Below are 17,239 nucleotides of genomic sequence, written 5' to 3'. Positions count from 1 at the left end.
CCTAGTGTTACAGATGAAACTCCCTACTTTGGCTTGGAGTTTAAACTGTGGTTTCTTCTTTCATGAGACAAAATAGAATTCATCCATATTTATCATTTTCCTGATGTATTCTAGTGATAATATTTTCATTGGCACATACTTAGACAGTTTGTATGGAGCCAACTCACTACCATAGATCCTAATCTCAGTGTAATTTTGGTATAGGTACCAGTCACCAGTCTTGGTTTGCTTTGATAGGTGCAGTGTCTTTTTAATTTCTTCTCCAATTCTGGTTTCTTCCTGGCTGTTGAGTAATTGGAGAACTAGATGTATGAAGGAATCAATGAACTGGGAGAATGTAAAATTTAATGATCCTGCTCTTACTAGCTCTATCCAGTGAATCACTGATTGATTCACTCCCTTCTCATCTTGTCTATTCAGCTGAATAGGAAATAGATATCCCTGTTGAAACAAAATTAGATGAATTATAATTGAACTGTATGTAAATACTCCTTGTGTGGTCAAATTCATAAATTGTTCATTTATATTATTAGCTAGAAAGTGGCTATAATTATACATGAAGGCAGGTTGATATTATTTGCTAAATATGGAAAACAATCCAAGGATGGATTCATCAACAACTTGGTCATTTTCATAACCTAGGAGGTATGATAACAAAGAGATAATGTGTCTAGTAGCTTCAGGGAACATGGAAGATGAATATGGAGGATTTCTCTTAGGTAATTCGACATCTTCTGGTAGAAAAAGTTCAAAGATGAGAGCTCTCTGTGGGAAGGTGAGTTTATTGTAGAGGTTCATGAGAGCTGCAGGTGAGAAATGGCTGAGGGAATCAGATGGAGGTATCATTAGCATCTGGTTTATGCTCTGAGTAGTGATGGTAATTCTTATAGCTCCAAATCTCACTCCTATGGTTTGTGATGCTGCACTCATGGCCTAGGGAAACCCCTCCTTCCATACCTGGTCCCAAAATTCAAAAAATAGTGTTTTATCCCTTATACGTGACATTTCCCTGAGTTAAACGTGTGTATACGTGGGTAGGCATATACCCAACCCGCGTATATGTATTAAAACACTTAAAAAATATAAAAATCCTTAATTTCGGGCGGAGATTGCGGGTTTTACTTGCTGATCACCTATTAGTGCCCGTGGCCCAACTGTTCCCAACCAACTCCCAACTAAAAAACTACTTTGGGAGAGGTATAAAAAGACCCCAATGGCAAGGCCTAAGAGAGGAGAGAAGAGAGAGAAAGGTTATTATGCTGAGATTTTTCCCCTGACCAGATCTGAAGACCCTTGTGCCTTCTACACTTCCCCCATTTCTACAGGAAACCCTTGTTTCCTTGTGTGTTGATGTTCGTCCACTACTTGTGACATCATGGAGTAAGTCATGGAAGGAGTTTGTTAAAGGCTTGAGGCTGGACGAATCCGGAAGGAAGCTTTGCTTGGAGCTTGCGAAGGGTGACTCAGGTGAAATTATTCTTTTTCTGTACTTTATTTGTCTATAATAAAAGAAACACATGTCTTGGTTCCTGATATAAATCTTATTTATGTTTATGAGATTCATGTTGGAATTCATATGTGAATGGTTGTTTAAATTTCATAACTAACTACATTTTCTTTGTAACATGAAGATGGTTTCTTTGTAAGGTTTTGTCCATATACTACTGTGTTCTTTGGAATTGGTTGTTTTGCAGGACAAAGGACCAAGAGCAACTTGAAGAAGGGTTTGGACCCTAAAGGGCCTTCTCAAACGTAGGACCTAAGGTACGCCCCCTTATCATAGAATTCGCTTATAATAGCATAATGGCTGTGTGAATGTGTGTTTCTCTGTATAGACAACTTTCAGTCTGATAGGGTTTCAACCCAAAAGCCCTAGGGGAACATGTCCCTCAACAGAATTGGTGACTCCACTGGGGACAACACTCTTGTTGTTCCTAGTTTGGGTGTTTTCAAGCCAATCAGGGCTCAGGTGCCTATTTGCTTGTTGTTGTTGTGTGGTCTGTTCTTGAATTCTAAGTTTTTCCAGTTTCTTCAGTTTCTTTTTTATTTTTCTTGAAATCTTTTATATACGCTGTTTTTCTTAGTTACAGAAGCATATATATGCATGTTTCCTTAAGTGAACCCGCGTATACGCAGGTTTCCTTAGGCACAGTCGCGTATACACGCAATCTGTACATAAGTACAGTCGCGTATATCTTGCAATTTTCAAGATTTTTAAATCTTTTTTTTCTCTAAAGGTCTGTCTGGTGGTTTGTTTCAGTTTGAAATAGTCAATTTCTAGTATCAGTTGTTAGTTTTACATTGAGCATCTTGTTCCAAATTCTCTCTGATTCTAAGGAGTATTGGTCTTGTTTTTGTTGTTGCAAGTGTCATCATTTTTTGCTAAAGCACGCAAGATTTCTTGCTAGGAATCTTGGCTGCTCTGATTCATGAGGGGAGAAAGATTGATCTCAATCTTTTTGTTAAATCTTTCTTTTGTTGACTTTTTGTTTGCTTGACAAAACCACTTTTTGTGACCATCCACTTCTTTGTTTCATGAAAGTTGTTGATTGATACTTTCTTGAAATTTGTCTTTTTGATCTTTTTGGTTTTTGTTGCCAAAGCTTTCATTGCTGCTTTTGATTGTTAAGAGCATCCTTAAACACATCTCTTTTTGTTGAGTTTTCATCCATTGTGTGGTGTCAACTTGCAAAAGTTTTTGTTGCCTATTCTTCAATCACAAAGTTTCAGTCTTGTTGAGAGCATTTTTGAAAAGACTTTTTTGTTGTTGTTTTTGAAGAAAACTTTTTGAAAAACTTAGTTTTGCTTTCTTGAACTTTGTTTTCATTTGGTTTCCTTTTAGTGAATGAAAGTGCTTTATGTTTGTCTTGAAACTTGTTTTTAGTGTTTAGACGAAATGAACGGTAGCATCTCATATTCCAACTAGACATTTTAAGTGGCAAAATAAAAATTGATAAGCAAGCAACTTTCATTTCTTGTTTTGAGAGTAGTTTTGAATCTTGCATCAGCATATATTTGTTGCATTAGGATAGATTTGCATATCTTTTTAGGCATACATAGCTTTGTTAACTTTTGTGAGTGTGAAGCATGGATTAACGGAAAGAAAAGAAAAAATTGTTTTATTAGAAGTTCCTCTGAACCCTATAGAAATTGCTTTTCATCAAAAAACGAAAACAGGTGCATGTGCATGTAGTTAGGTTTTTATTAATTTCTTTTGTGTCAAAAACACCACTAGTTTCACTTTCATTATCCCGTGACTTAAAGAACAACCTATTTTAAAGTCAAGCACTAATTAAAATTCACTAAAACTTTTTTTTTAAAGTTAGATACACCAACAAGTTTTAGGATTTTAGGGCCTTGGATTAGGCAAGTGGAGAGTTAACTCTCCAAGGCCATTTAAACGTCAAATGTAGGAGTCTGAATAGCGAGTGAAAATCCAATAGCGTTAGGAAGACCAGGAAAGCTCCGGATCTGGGAGTTAAGCATGAGGGTTTGTGAAGACAGGGAAGAGAGATACCCCCTCTCCTACTTGTCCGAACTTACCTCACGACTGTTCCGCCTAGCTTCTACGATGAGTTGGTATCCATAGTTGCTACTCCTAGGGATCTACATAGGTGGTTGCGGAGGGGAATCCCGTGGCACCTGAGGTCGCCATTGCATCACTCTCAACAGTACTATGGAGGGCACGCTTGCAAAGCTTGGGGGCTTGCATCGGCGCAGGCTATTGTTAGGAGGTCAGCGTAACTTCCTCTGATACCTTCGCTGATAGGACTGGGCCCTCATTATCCAAGAATGTCTTCGGAAGGCCCCTTAATTCACTTTCTTGTATTTTCGTGTCCGGTCCTAATCAACTAGAGTGGAAATACTTGGAAGCTGTTTGACTGGTTGTTATCTTTAGGGACTTTATAGTGTGTGCTCTATGCTCTTAGTTGGCCTAGCTTTCAATTTTTTGAGTCTTTAGTTAGATCTTAACAAAAAATTCAAAGTGGCTGACTGATCACCTAGACGGTCTCGAAGACTTCATGGTCTTTCACCACCATGTTTAGAGCCTTCTCCTAGAAGGCACAGAGGTAATACTGCTAGTGGGTTTTGTCCCACGACAGTTGACGCATTGGGGATTGATCCTCCTCTCGAGGGCATTAGTGTTCAAGCAAGGCCTGGCACTTCCGCAGAACAAGAGAGGAACACTCCAGTTCTTTCTCGAGTTCTCTTTCAAGCGGAGAATAACATAGAGGTATAAGAACTCTCAGAGTCGTTAGCGGCTTCAAACTCTCCCCTACCATCTAGTCATCCGAACGTATTACAATACCGCACACACCGTCAAGTCCAGGTTACGCTACGTGCTTACCATCGATGACTACTACTAGAAGCATGGCTTCTACTACAAGTGCTATGGCTATGCAGACTCCAACATCAGTGCAGGGGGGAGGAATGATTTTCATCTCCTCTTCTTCTTTGTTTGGATCTTTTTCTAGCACATCTTTAGTTGGGTCTACCTCCATTCTGTCCACGGGTGGAAATTCCCAAACCAATGCTTTTGGTTCTGGATTCTTCCCATTTGGCACCCATTCATAGGGTATTCCATCAGTTCCGTTTAGTGCCGCCACGTCCATGATGGGCGGATCGGCTTCATTCCATGGTTTTCCTTTCAAAAGTGGTCATATAGCACATTCCAACCCGACAATAGGATCCATTCCTTTTTCTTCTATAGGACAAAGTAGCAATCCTTTCCAAGGTTGGACTAACCCTGGGGTTAGTGGTGCGGGGGCTGGGAATCCATTTTTCGGCCAACAGGGGAATAGGCTATACTCCACAGTTAGTTCGTTTCAAAGTATTCCTCCCTCAGCTTCGGCTTGGAATCTGTATCAGGGGTTATCAACTCCTTATAATCCTTTAGGAGGAAACTTTGCTGGTTATGGAGGCTTTGCGGCCGGAGTTGGTCAAACTCTGAATTTTGCTGGATCACAAGGCTTGCCTTTTGGTTTAGCCGGTTCTGCTGGTTACTTCGGGCAGCCTGGTGCCTTCCAAAATCCAAGCCAATCTTTTCAGAACTTTGGGAGCCCCGCCCAGTCTGGGTGGAATCCCTAAGGTCCTCCTAGGCTTCCGTTTCTGGCAACTTTGAACTTGCCAGATCTCACTAAGTTAACAAACAATCCAATCAAGTATAATCTGGCCTGGCCTCCGGTCCCAACCAAACTCCCTTCGAACATTCCAAAATTCGAAGGGAAGAGCGGTGAAGACCCAGGAGACCATGGAACCACATTCCATTTGTGGTGCTCATCGAACTCCCTTATTCGATGACTCCATTAGGTTGAGACTGTTTCAACGCACCTTGACTGGTAATGCGGCCAAATGGTATATAGAGTTGCCAGGGGGCAGCTTTACATCTTTCGCTTACTTAGCTAATATTTTCTTAAATCATTTCCAGTTGTCTGTCCGTTATGATGCTGGAACTAAACTTCTGGCCACTTTTCGTCAAGATAAGGCAACTCACATTTCTGACCATATTCAAGAATGGAGATGGAGAAAGAGGCTCATTAAAGCTGAAATCCCTCTAGAGTACTGTCTCGTATGGTTTTTGAAATCATTACAACCCGAGATCTCCAAGGATGTCTCCATGTCTGGAGTCTATTCTGAGGAGAAAGCCATTTTTAGGGCCCAACAATTAGAGTTGATCTACTCTTAGTCTGGGATCCTACAAAAATACTTGCGAGATTCTCCTGGGTCCAAGGTTGACATAGCTAAGTCGAAGCCAGGTCCCCATGCGGATGGTATCGTTGGGTCGGTAGACACAAATGCAGTGAACTTGTTGAACCAATTGCAGCAGTTGTCTTTACAAACTGCTTCTAACAACCAAGTCACATCGTCTAACCCTCTAGCTTCACAAACCGCTTCGATTAATGCCGTCCGATATGATAACCCCGAAGGAAATCAAAATTCCAATGGGAAAAATAAAGGACGAGGTAAGAAAAAGAATCAGGATGGGAAGGCTGACGCAAATAAATCTGGCAATAATGCTGGTGGTGGTAGAAATGAGTGTAGAAAGAAAGTCAAGTTTCCATGCAAGTTGTGTAGTGGAGACCATTTAACTCACCTTTTCCCCAAGATTGAAGATGCTCAGCGCTTGTTAGGGCAGCAAGGGATTTCTAGTTCTCAAGCTGTGTTAACCAACCTTTTTCCCCAAGGGCAACAACTTCTTGCTGGCGCGAGTTCAAATCCTGGTACCTCCGTAGGGGGAAACCAGAAAGGGGAAAAATCATCAAATGTTTTCATGATGGGTTCTAACGTCCATGTGGCTACTCGATCACGTGATTATGGTGAAGCCAAAACTTCCAAGGACAGGACTGTTCCCGGAAATACCAACCTTCATATTGAGCGACCCCCTGTCGAGACTATACCATGGATACCGAAAGGTTTCGCTAAACGTGCGACTATTAATCCTAATGCTAGGGCCGCCCAGAATTACTCCATTGTTGAGGATCTGGCTCAGAGTCTGTGCGCCATGTCCACTTTAGAGGTTCTCCAGTCGTGTCTAGCTCGAAGTACTTTACTTTCCATGATTGGGGCAGTCGATCCAACTAACTCTTTAGTGCTCACTTTTGATATGTTAAATATCAAAAAGCGACTCCCTCATCATATGGCTTTCCAAATAAAGTCTACATACCGGAAAATTAACATTTTTCATACCGTTATTGATGAAGGAGCTTCTGCGTCATGTCGATGTCATTCTGGAAGGCTATTGGATCACCTTCGGTTGTTCCTTCACCTACCGTCTTGACTGCATTTGATGGTCATTCTCATAAGCCGGATGGGATTATCCCAGCCTTTCCTATATGTGTTGGGGGGAGGGTCGTCAATATTGAAGTAGAAGTCATAGATGCTAACCTAGACTATACTCTCCTCTTAGGAAGGAACTGGGTATACGAAATGGACGTCGTCGTTTCGACTCTGTTTTGTGTCATTTGCTTTCCTCATGAGGGGAAAATTGTTAAGGTTGATCAATTGGATTATTGTCCAGTCGATCCTCAAGCAAGCTCTGACTCTACTATTCCTTTAGTGGATAACCCTCGTCCGCCTACTGAGAATTTAGGAGTGGGTATGTATTCCTCATTGATGGGTACCTTTGATCTTCCCTCTCCTTTCACTAAAATCAATGTTGTTTCATCATCTAAGGAGTCTCCTCGCGAAGAGTTCTTCCGAACTCATTATTTTTCAGACCCTTGGACCTTGCCTTCACCTATGACCACATTAGTTGAAGGACAAGTAAATGGAATGTCATTCCCTATATCTGTAGCTGAGCTTAGATATCAATTTAGCGTCAACTCTGCAGATGACCACTCTACTCCTTTTTCCGAAGAGGAGTTACATGGTGATGTGGCCCCGGCCTGGAGCCTTGGTTCTACCTCTGTCTTGGACTACTTAGATTCAGTTTTACCTTATGAAGAAGCAATCCTCGAAGCAATGATGGGTATAGATCGACCTTGGGAAGACTTACACCATCGTTCATACTTTCTTCCTCCATTGTAGGAAGTAGAGTCTAGATTCTCTGATCTCTTTACTAGTGATGTTTATATGGTGTCAAATCCTTTGGCTCCAGCACAAGTTCGTGCCGAAGGTAATATGTTGGTGATTTCAAAAGTAATACATATAAACACCTCTAGGGACCCTAACGTGATCGAGAATCTCTTCATCGGAATTGAATGCTCCCCTGAGGAAATTCAAATTTACACCAACCTGTTCAAGGAATTTCGAGATGTATTTGCTTGGTCTTATGAAAAAATGCCTGGCATCGATCCTTCTATAGTTCAACATGAGATCAAGACATATGAAAATGCCAAACCGGTTCGTCAAAGGCTTTGGCCAGTTAACCCTAGGAAAGTAGCAGCTATCAAATCTGAAGTTGAGAAGCTACTAAAGGTGGGTTTCATATACCTTGTTCCTCTTACTGATTGGGTTTCTAATCCAGTCCCTATGGATAAAAAGCAAGGAACAATCCGAGTATGCATCGATTTTAGGGACCTAAATAAGGCTTTTCCAAAAGATAATTACCCCACGCCATTCATTGATTAGATTATTGACGAGTGTGCGGGTAATGAGATTTTTTCCTTCATGGATGGTTTTTCAGGTTATAATCAAATTTCTATCCGTCCTGAAGATCAACATAAGACAACATTTATATGTCCCTGGGGAACCTTTGCATATAGAAAGATACCTTTTGGTCTTAAAAATGTTGGAGCCACTTTTCAGCGGGCCATGTCATATGATTTCGACAACATCAAACATGTCATCGAAGCATACTTGGATGATCTCGCTTCTCGTTCTCGAAAGAGAACTGATCACCCTAGTCATCTTCGAATGGTTTTCGAGCGATGTCGTTTTTATAAAATCCGGTTGAATCCCAACAAATGCGTTTTCGCGGTTACGTCTAGTCGGTTGTTAGGGTTCATTGTGTCAAATGAAGGGATTCGGGTTGATACCTTCAAGGTTGAGGCAATAGTTTAGTTGCCTCCCCCGTCCTCAATTCGACAGTTTATAGCAAACTATGCCGAGATCACTAAAGGGTTCATGCGTTTGCTACGGAAAGGAGTTCCATTTGTGTGGGATGAATTTACACAGTGGTCATTCGATGCTTTGAAAAAGGCATTAGTCTCTGCCCCGCTTTTGAGTCCATCGGATTATGGTAGAGAATTCCTTTTATATCTCGCTGCAGCAGAATCAACCATTGGTATGGTTCTCGTTCAGGAGGATGATGCTCTCACAGAGCATGTGATTTATTATTTGAGCCGAGGCTTATTAGGTCCTGAACTTCGCTTTCTCCGGTTGAGAAGTTGGCCTTGGCAGTTGTCCATGCTGTCCAGCGGCTCCGTCATTATATCCTGCTACGCAAAATTTTTGTCTTAGCGGTGGTCACTCCATTTCAATTTGTCCTCAGTAGGCGAGTGATTGGGGGCAAATATAATCGATGGATAGTCATTTTGCAAGAATTTGATCTCGAATTCTTGTTTGCCAAGTCTAAGAAATCCATGGTTTTCGCTGAGCTCATTTCTGAGCTACCTTGTGGAGAGGATACTGTTCATGAGGAAAGTTTTCCCGACGAACATTTATTCCTCATCTCTTCACTCGACCCTTGGTATGGAGATATCATTGTTTATCTCCAGACTTTGAAGTGTCCCTCTACTTTCTCCAAGGGTGAACGTCGAAAATTACGTCACCTGGCTAAAAATTATGTTATCATCGGTGACAGATTATACCGTTGAGGGGTTGATTCAATCCTTCAACATTGTTTAACCTTAGAGGAAGCAGAGTCAGTGCTAAATGACTGCCATAGTGGATCTTGTGGTGGTCATCTATCAGGGCTTGCCACAGCCCAACGCATCTTACGTGCCGACTATTTTTGGCCTTCACTCTTTAAAGACTGTGTGGAAGCGGTCAAACGCTGTCACCCTTGTCAAATTTTTACTTGGAAGATGCGTGCACATCCAGCTCCTCTTTTTCCCGTTGTCACCGTCGGTCCCTTTACTAAGTGGGGTATTGATTTTACTACTTGTAATCCACCTTCAGCGGCGAATCACAGGTACATTATCGTGGCTATAGACTACTTTACGAAGTGGACCGAGGCCATGCCCACTTATAAAAATGATAGTGACACGGCAGCGTTGTTCCTTTTTAATCAGGTTATCTCAAGATTCGGTATCGCGAGGGAGATTGTCACTGATCATGGCAGTCATTTCCAGAATCATCTGATGTCTGAATTGGCCCTCAAATTGGGTTTCCGGCAGGAGCATTCATCTTCTTATTATCCTCAGGCCAGTGGACAGGTCGAGGCAGTCAATAAAACTCTTAAGACGATCCTCCAATGGACAATCGATAAAAATCGGTCCAATTGGCACGTTATGTTGTATTCAGCTCTTTGGGCATACCGAACCTCCATAAAGACTGCTACTAGTTTTACACCTTTTCAGTTGGTTTATGGGATTGAATCTATCTTTCTGGTTGAATGTGAAATTCCATCTCTTAAGTTAGTTGTTGAGCTCCTTCCAAAGACTTAGAGTCTCGAAGAGCGCCTACTTCACTTGGAACATCTCGATGAGCAGCGTTGAGATGCCGCCACGACGAATGAGGCTCATAAGAAAAGGGTTAAAATGCAATATGATAAATCTGTCCGTCCTTGAGTCTTTTCTGAAGGTGACCTTGTCTTGGTCTATGACCAAGATAAAGACACCTTGGGGGCAGGCAAGTTTAAGCCTATGTGGCACGGTCCTTTCATTATTAAATGAGTTTTAGAAAAAGGGTCGTATGAGTTAATCGATTTTGAGGGAAACAAGTTGGCGGAGCCCCGTAACGGGCTCTACCTAAAGAAGTACTTTGCTTAAGTAGGAATTAGGAAATGGCTTCTTTGTACTTTATGTATATTTGTACATATATCGTCGAGCGTTTTTTGATATCAACACTTTCTGGTCTGTTGTGGCATGTGTTGACGGATGACTTGGTCTATTTTGGGTTCGCCGATGGTGCTAGTCGGCACACTAGGAATCTCGCTTCGGCAGCTTGGGTACTCTACTATCCAGCTAGTCAATTGATGGTATCAAGAGGCGTATGCATCGGTCCTGCTTCAAACAATATGGCTGAGTATACTACCGTTATTAATTTATTATCCGAGGCAATCTCTCATGGGATCGACTCGTTGGTAGTTTATCTTGATTCTCAATTGATAGTGTCACAATTAAATAACATTTATCGGGTAAGGGATCCATGTTTGTATCGTTAGTATTTAAGGGTGAGGTTGTTGCAAAGACCATTTACATATATTAATTATTTTCACATTCCAAGATGTCATAATTGGTTAGCTGATTCTATCGCTAATCGAGCATTAGACTGGCACATCAATCATTCATCACAATAAAATCAAGCATCAAAAAGTCGAACTGTATAGATATATATATAATATATATATATATATATATATATATATATAGATATATCATAAAGCATCTCGAGTGTACATATGTTTGTCCAAAAATATAGAAAATTGGCACTAAAATGCCCATAATCATGTCCGGAATATCTAATGCCCCGGCTCAGGATGAGCGGCTAAGTAGGTAACTATCACATTGGCCACACGCCCAAAAGTGCGAACCTAGTCATGTGGCATGCCAACCACTTGACGCTGCATATCCTCCGGAAGGACCTCTATGGTAGCCATCGGTACTCGGCAGCTCAGTCTCACCAAGTGTCGCTGGACGTTGTGTAGAGTTCGTTCTGTATCAGCAGCCGCCTCTTCGGCTCCTCATCCACGCCGTCCATGCTGCGGGAACCCATCTGGTCGTACTGGCCCAATATCTGGAACATGATCATCATATTAGTCATTTGAATCCCATCAAAAAAAAATATTTTTCAAAATTCATCATTATATTTGAAAAATCCAAAAAAATCATAAAATCAAAAAATTCTTACCAATCTCGCCCCATGCTATGTTCGGTGGTAATGCTAGATTAGGATCTCCTCAGAAATCTAGCCCAGCATAGGGGTAGTCGTCTACGGCGATGATCCGCTGATCCCACCAGGTGAAGAAGTCATCGTCAAAGGTAGTCCTTGGGACCCCCCCACCCCCCAGATGTTTCATTAGATCAGCCCACCGGCCCATGCGTGGATCTCGTGGGGTGCTGATGGAAACTGCTAACCTAGGGCGAAGTGCAGGAACCTTCTCGAAAAAGAAAGTACACAGGATAGTCCCATATCCAAAGTTTTTGCTCTATCCCTCTTGATAGAAGTGAGTTGGCTCTTCATGTTGGCCAGAAGAGGAGTACACCATTCGAACACAGTAGTGAGATAGTCAACTGCCACACTCATGGTTAGCCGTGATGCCTGATGCAGAGAGGACGATCCGTTCACTCAAGCTATAGTGAACAAGATTATCCTCAGTGATAAACTCGCCACATGTGTGATGGAAATCTGGATCCCAACCTTCTTGCGATGCCTCGGGCAATATATCTGTACGTAGTCCTCTATCATGAGACTGCTCCGTGTCCTGCCCCGGGAATGTACTACCTCTCCCCTTCGGAAAAGGCCCGTGATAAAATAGATATCCTCCACTTCTACCCTGAGCAGCATTTGGTCAATCATAAAGGCTTCCTCCTCGATGTCCCAATAATCAATTAGCATCTCAAGCAGACGTGTGTTTTCCTTCATATTCGGTAGTTTGAAGAATTTAAGCAAACCACATCCCTGTAGGGCATCCAACGCTTCAGGATCATTCATGACTTCATTATCCACCACGGCATGCTCTCTTTGTTGCCACATGACCGGAATTCTGAGCAAAAAATGATTTTCAACCGTTAGTTTTTTGGTTAAAAATGTTCGCGACGTATACGTGGGTCCCGGTGCACACAGTCGCATATAGGGCCCGCGTGTACATGGGTTTCATATTACCAACTTGTATATACGCCGCGGTGAAATTTTTGGCAAAAAATTCAATGGTGGAACATTAATTAAAAATCTTAAAGCTAGTTACAATCAATTGCAAGCTAAGTATAAGAGTTACCTAGAGGTTTTTGAATAATTTGAACAGTTGAATTTGGCGTACAGGAAGTTTGCTCCTTTTGCTCCAACTCTTTGCTCTCAAACTAAAATGGTAAAAATGGTGAGTCCAAAATCCTTTTTATAGGTTTTGAAAATGCAAAATTTTTTCAAAATTTTATTTTGTTTGGCCTCATGTGACTTTTAACTTGGGAGCTTGGAATGTCGAGAATGGTTTGTTTTTCAAAACATTTTGGACGTTTTTTCGACAGCTTCGAGACGGTTCCATGACTGCTGAACCGTCATGGCAGGTATCATTTTCTCACTGGCATATAGGTTAGGGACACCATTTTTTCGTTGCATTATGCATACTAGCCTCCATTTGCTGATACATCTATCATAGGGTCAACCCCATCGTGTTATGGTTCGTAAGCCATCTTCACTCGCCGATTCTTTAAATCATGACACGATGGTAGAGCCATCCTTTACATGGGCATCGTAGTTAGCACCTCACTGACATTTGTTGCCCATGCTGCTCCGATTTGAGTAGGCTCGGGAGTCCTCTGTAGTCCCTCCATGACTTATGCGTTGAAGACTCATTCCTCTTAGCTTCTTCGCTTTATTCTGCCCTTATACCCTACAGGCTCCTTTATGTCGGGTTGTACTACTACATTGCATGTCGACCACTTGCACCTTTTGGCCTAGAGCCGACTTCACTTGGACTCATGCTTAAGCCAACTTTTGACCATGACGACTGCAAAATCAACCTTGCATACCTTTGACTTCTACAGCTTGACACACCTTGACCCGTGGAAGGAACAGACCTTTGAGTGTCACTGACCAGTTTTCACCTCCCTGCATTGAGCATAGGAACGTTCCATTCCCAGGAACTAGATCATCTGTTTCACCGACACTCGTTCTTTCCACTATACCATAGCATTCTTTTATTCTTTTTCAAGCTTAACAGAAAAAGACAAAAAAATTAAATATTCCAAAAAAGAGCGGGAACGAGACAATATTTCCATTTATTGTTGGCAGCTAGAGTCAGTTGTGTCGCCCTTGAACAAAGCACTCAAAGCAAAGTCTCCTCCATTTGGGCGGGATTTAGTTTGACTTAGGTATGCCTTAACCTTGTTATTGAGTTAGTTCTCCCCTGATTGGTTATCTCTTCCAATCATATGGAGGGTTTGTTCGTGCCTCCTGCATGACAAACTTATACAGAGTCATCATATGCTGCCACATAGTCACATTGAGTCGTGCTTTTGTTCAAGGGAAGTTAGCCTGGGTCGGCCTCTCTGCGGTGTCTTTTGACTCATTTTTCAGTCAGCCATCCCTGGTTTTCAGTATCATGTCTATCATCACATCAGTTATATTGGTCCTTTACTCATGCCGGTTTGAGAAGGTCCCCATTGACTTCTTGCTGGTGGGTCTTGTCCTTATCGACGACGACACATTGCTCTGAGGATAGGTCTAGAGCTGCACCCTGGCCCTATTTTCATTATTGATAGGTCACCTTGTGGTCAACATCGATCAGTATCATGGGCCTTTGACTAAGTGGTTTCCCTTGTGTTCGACATCAGCTTACATTATCACACATTGGGATTCGTCCAATACCTTGGTTTCCATTTGACCCTATTGGTGGATACCTCGCCTCTATGCCAGCTTTCATTATTGGTTGGTTCAGAGGGTTTCTGTCGTGCGCTAGCCACATCTTGTGTACGCCGGAAACGTACTTCGGTTGGGTTACTACATCTCTTTCATCTGATTCCTTCCACATTATTGGCCTATGGGTTACACTCGCACTAGATTGATGAAGGATGCCTTAATGCCTTCCTTTTAGCGGATCTTTCCTTATCGACTCCCACTCATTGCTCTAGGGAAAAGATCTAGAGTCCATTTGGCAGTACCTTGGGGTTTGCAGTCATTAGTGGTAAATCCTTCGCTATCGACAGTGGGAAACCATCATTGTCTCTTGATCGATAGATTCTTATAGGTGTTCGACTCTAGTTCATCTACTCACACTTGTTAGATTGTACTGGGTACCTTGACGCTCATTATCATTATCGGTGAGTAGTCTCACGTTTGTTAACGGTATACATCAATGACCAGTAATCAAACGATTTCTCACATGGTTGACTTCAGATCATTTATTCCCATGGTGTAGAAATGTACCACGACGGTCGGTGAAGACCTCAGGTTGTATCAGCATTCATTAGTTCACTTGATAGTTTCTCCTGTTGCTGCTAGTTGATACCATTCCACCTTATATGTTGTAGTTAGTCATGGTGAAATTCTATATGCTGGCACCTGAGTTTGCAGTGTAGTACCATCCTATTCCATCATGTTCAGTTGGTACCTTTTGGGATCACTCTTTGATATCAGTGATCCATTGCATCTTTCAGCATCATTGACAGTCTTATATGTGATATTTGGACATATACTTGTTCATCATGATCAGATGATCCATTATGTATTTTCCAGTCATTTATACTAGTATACTTAGTGGATCCGCTTGTATTTGATATGCCGACATGCTTTACTTTTTCTGAGCATGGGTATGCCCACCTCAGAAAATGTTTCTTTCTGATCTCCTTTTGTGGCTTGGCAGGCTGAATTCTGGTGAAGTCCTCCTCGGTTTTTGATAGATTTCCTTTCCATGTACTTGCTTAATACATTTCAGCCATCATGTACCCCTTCTGACCTCATATATTAGGGGGCATTTGTTATAGCTCCAAATCTCACTCTTATGGTTTGTGATGCTGCACTCATGGCCTAGGGCAACCGCTCCTTCCATACCTGGTCCCAAAATTTAAAAAACAGTGTTTTATCCCTTATACATGACATTTCCCTGAGTTAAATGCGTGTATACGTGGGTAGGCATATACCCAACCCACGTATATGTATTAAAACACTTAAAAAAATATAAAACTCCTTAATTTCGAGTGGAGATCGCGGGTTTTACCTGCTGATCACCTGTTAGTGCCCATGGCCCAACTGTTCCCAACCAACTCCCAACTAAAAAACTACTTTGGGAGAGGTATAAAAAGACCTCAATGGGAAGGCCTAAGAGAGGAGAGAAGAGAGAGAAAGGTTATTATGCTGAGATTTTTCCCCTGACCAGGTCTGAAGACCCTTGTGCCTTCTGCACTTCCCCCATTTGTACAGGAAACCCTTGTTTCCTTGTGTGTTGATGTTCATCCACTACTTGTGACATCATGGAGTAAGTCATGGAAGGAGTTTGTTAAAGGCTTGAGGCTAGACGAATTCAGAAGGAAGCTTTGCTTGGAGCCTGTGAAGGGTGACTGAAGTGAAATTATTCTTTTTCTGTACTTTATTTGTCTATAATAAAAGAAACACATGTCTTGGTTCTTGATATAAATCTTCTTTATGTTTATGATATTCATGTTGGAATTCATATGTGAATGGTTGTTTAAAGTTCATAACTAACTACCTTTTCTTTATAACATGAAGATGGTTTCTTTATAAGGTTTTGTCCATATACTACTGTGTTCTTTGGAATTGGTTGTTTTGCAGGACAAAGGACCAAGAGGAACTTGAAGAAGGGTTTGGACCCTAAAGGACCTTCTCAAACGTAGGACCTAAGGTACACCCCCTTATCATAGAATTTGCTTATAATAGCATAATGGCTGTGAGAATGTGTGTTTCTCTGTATAGACAACTTTCAGTCTGCTAGGGTTTCAACCCAAAAGCCCTAGGGGAACATTTCCCTCAATAGTAATCAGGATTTTTCCATCTTAAGTCATTTCTGTTCTTTGCACAGGGTCATACTTGGCTTGACGCCAAGAGATTAGATCAGGGTATTGATGGGTCTTAGGAAAAGAAAATAATGGTAGAAGAGTCTCCCAGAAGTGAATGGAATCCTCCTTATTGATATATTTTAGTTTTAACCATGAATGTAATTCATAGAAATCAAATTCACATTCACAGTCATTGATCTTGAAAAGGGAGTCTAAAAGTGGCATATGAGCCAGATCAAGGGAGACTGTGGAGGGGTTTCCTTCTTCGGCAGTCTTCTGTATCTTTGCTTTAGGAGCCATCACTACTGCAAGGGACATTCAAAAGCTGCTTTTAACCTACAATTGATGATAGTGGAGAAAATACACAGAGTGACAAATGGTGCTTCTGGTTTATGGATGGAAGTGAAAAGTGGCAAAGATTTGATCCATGAAGTATTTATAGGTTCAATTGGGCTCAAGTGACTGTTTAGATCTAGTCGTAGGCATTCAATTTGTAGGTGAAATGTGAATTAATGCCTAATGGATGTTTAAACGGATAATCAGGGACAACAACAACTTGGGAGCATATGGGAAACGATATTATAACGTGGCGGGCGGTGAATGGATAAGTGAAAATAGATGGATGACCTAGAGGTTCATTATTGGATGGAGGATAACAGATGCACAAGGTGCGAGATAAGTCAACAGTCAGATGGAAGAAAAACTGCAAGCAGATTTCGGGGGCGGTGGGTCTCATAATGGTTTGTGGTTTGGGTATTGGGGGTCTGAAACATTTTGGAGGCACCACGTTGAAAAAGTGGTAGCCATGAAAACTGCTTTTCAGACCCTCCCCCTCGCGTTGACGGGAAATGGCCAAGGGGGGGTCGAAAGGCTTCCTCCGCCATTGATCCGGGTGGAGTGAAGGATCTTCATTGAAAAGTACGTGTTGGTTATTGACGCCCGATGTGTTATTTTGTCGTTTTTTC

At 41.7% G+C, this 17,239-nt stretch overlaps 1 pseudogene; it reads left to right on the top strand.

The window, feature by feature from the left end:
* The first annotated feature begins 688 nt into the window (after positions 1–688).
* LOC149267340 (putative pre-mRNA-splicing factor ATP-dependent RNA helicase DEAH5 pseudogene) overlaps positions 689–17,239 on the top strand; it is a 62,520-nt pseudogene continuing 45,969 nt past the window's right edge.

Source organism: Pinus tabuliformis, chromosome 6 (assembly GCF_031772625.1).
Source record: "Pinus tabuliformis cultivar Carrire ecotype Pingquan chromosome 6, CPIR1, whole genome shotgun sequence".
NCBI lineage: Eukaryota > Viridiplantae > Streptophyta > Pinopsida > Pinales > Pinaceae > Pinus > Pinus tabuliformis.
Note: the sequence above shows the minus strand (reverse complement) of the source record. Positions and strands in the feature narration are given on the sequence as shown.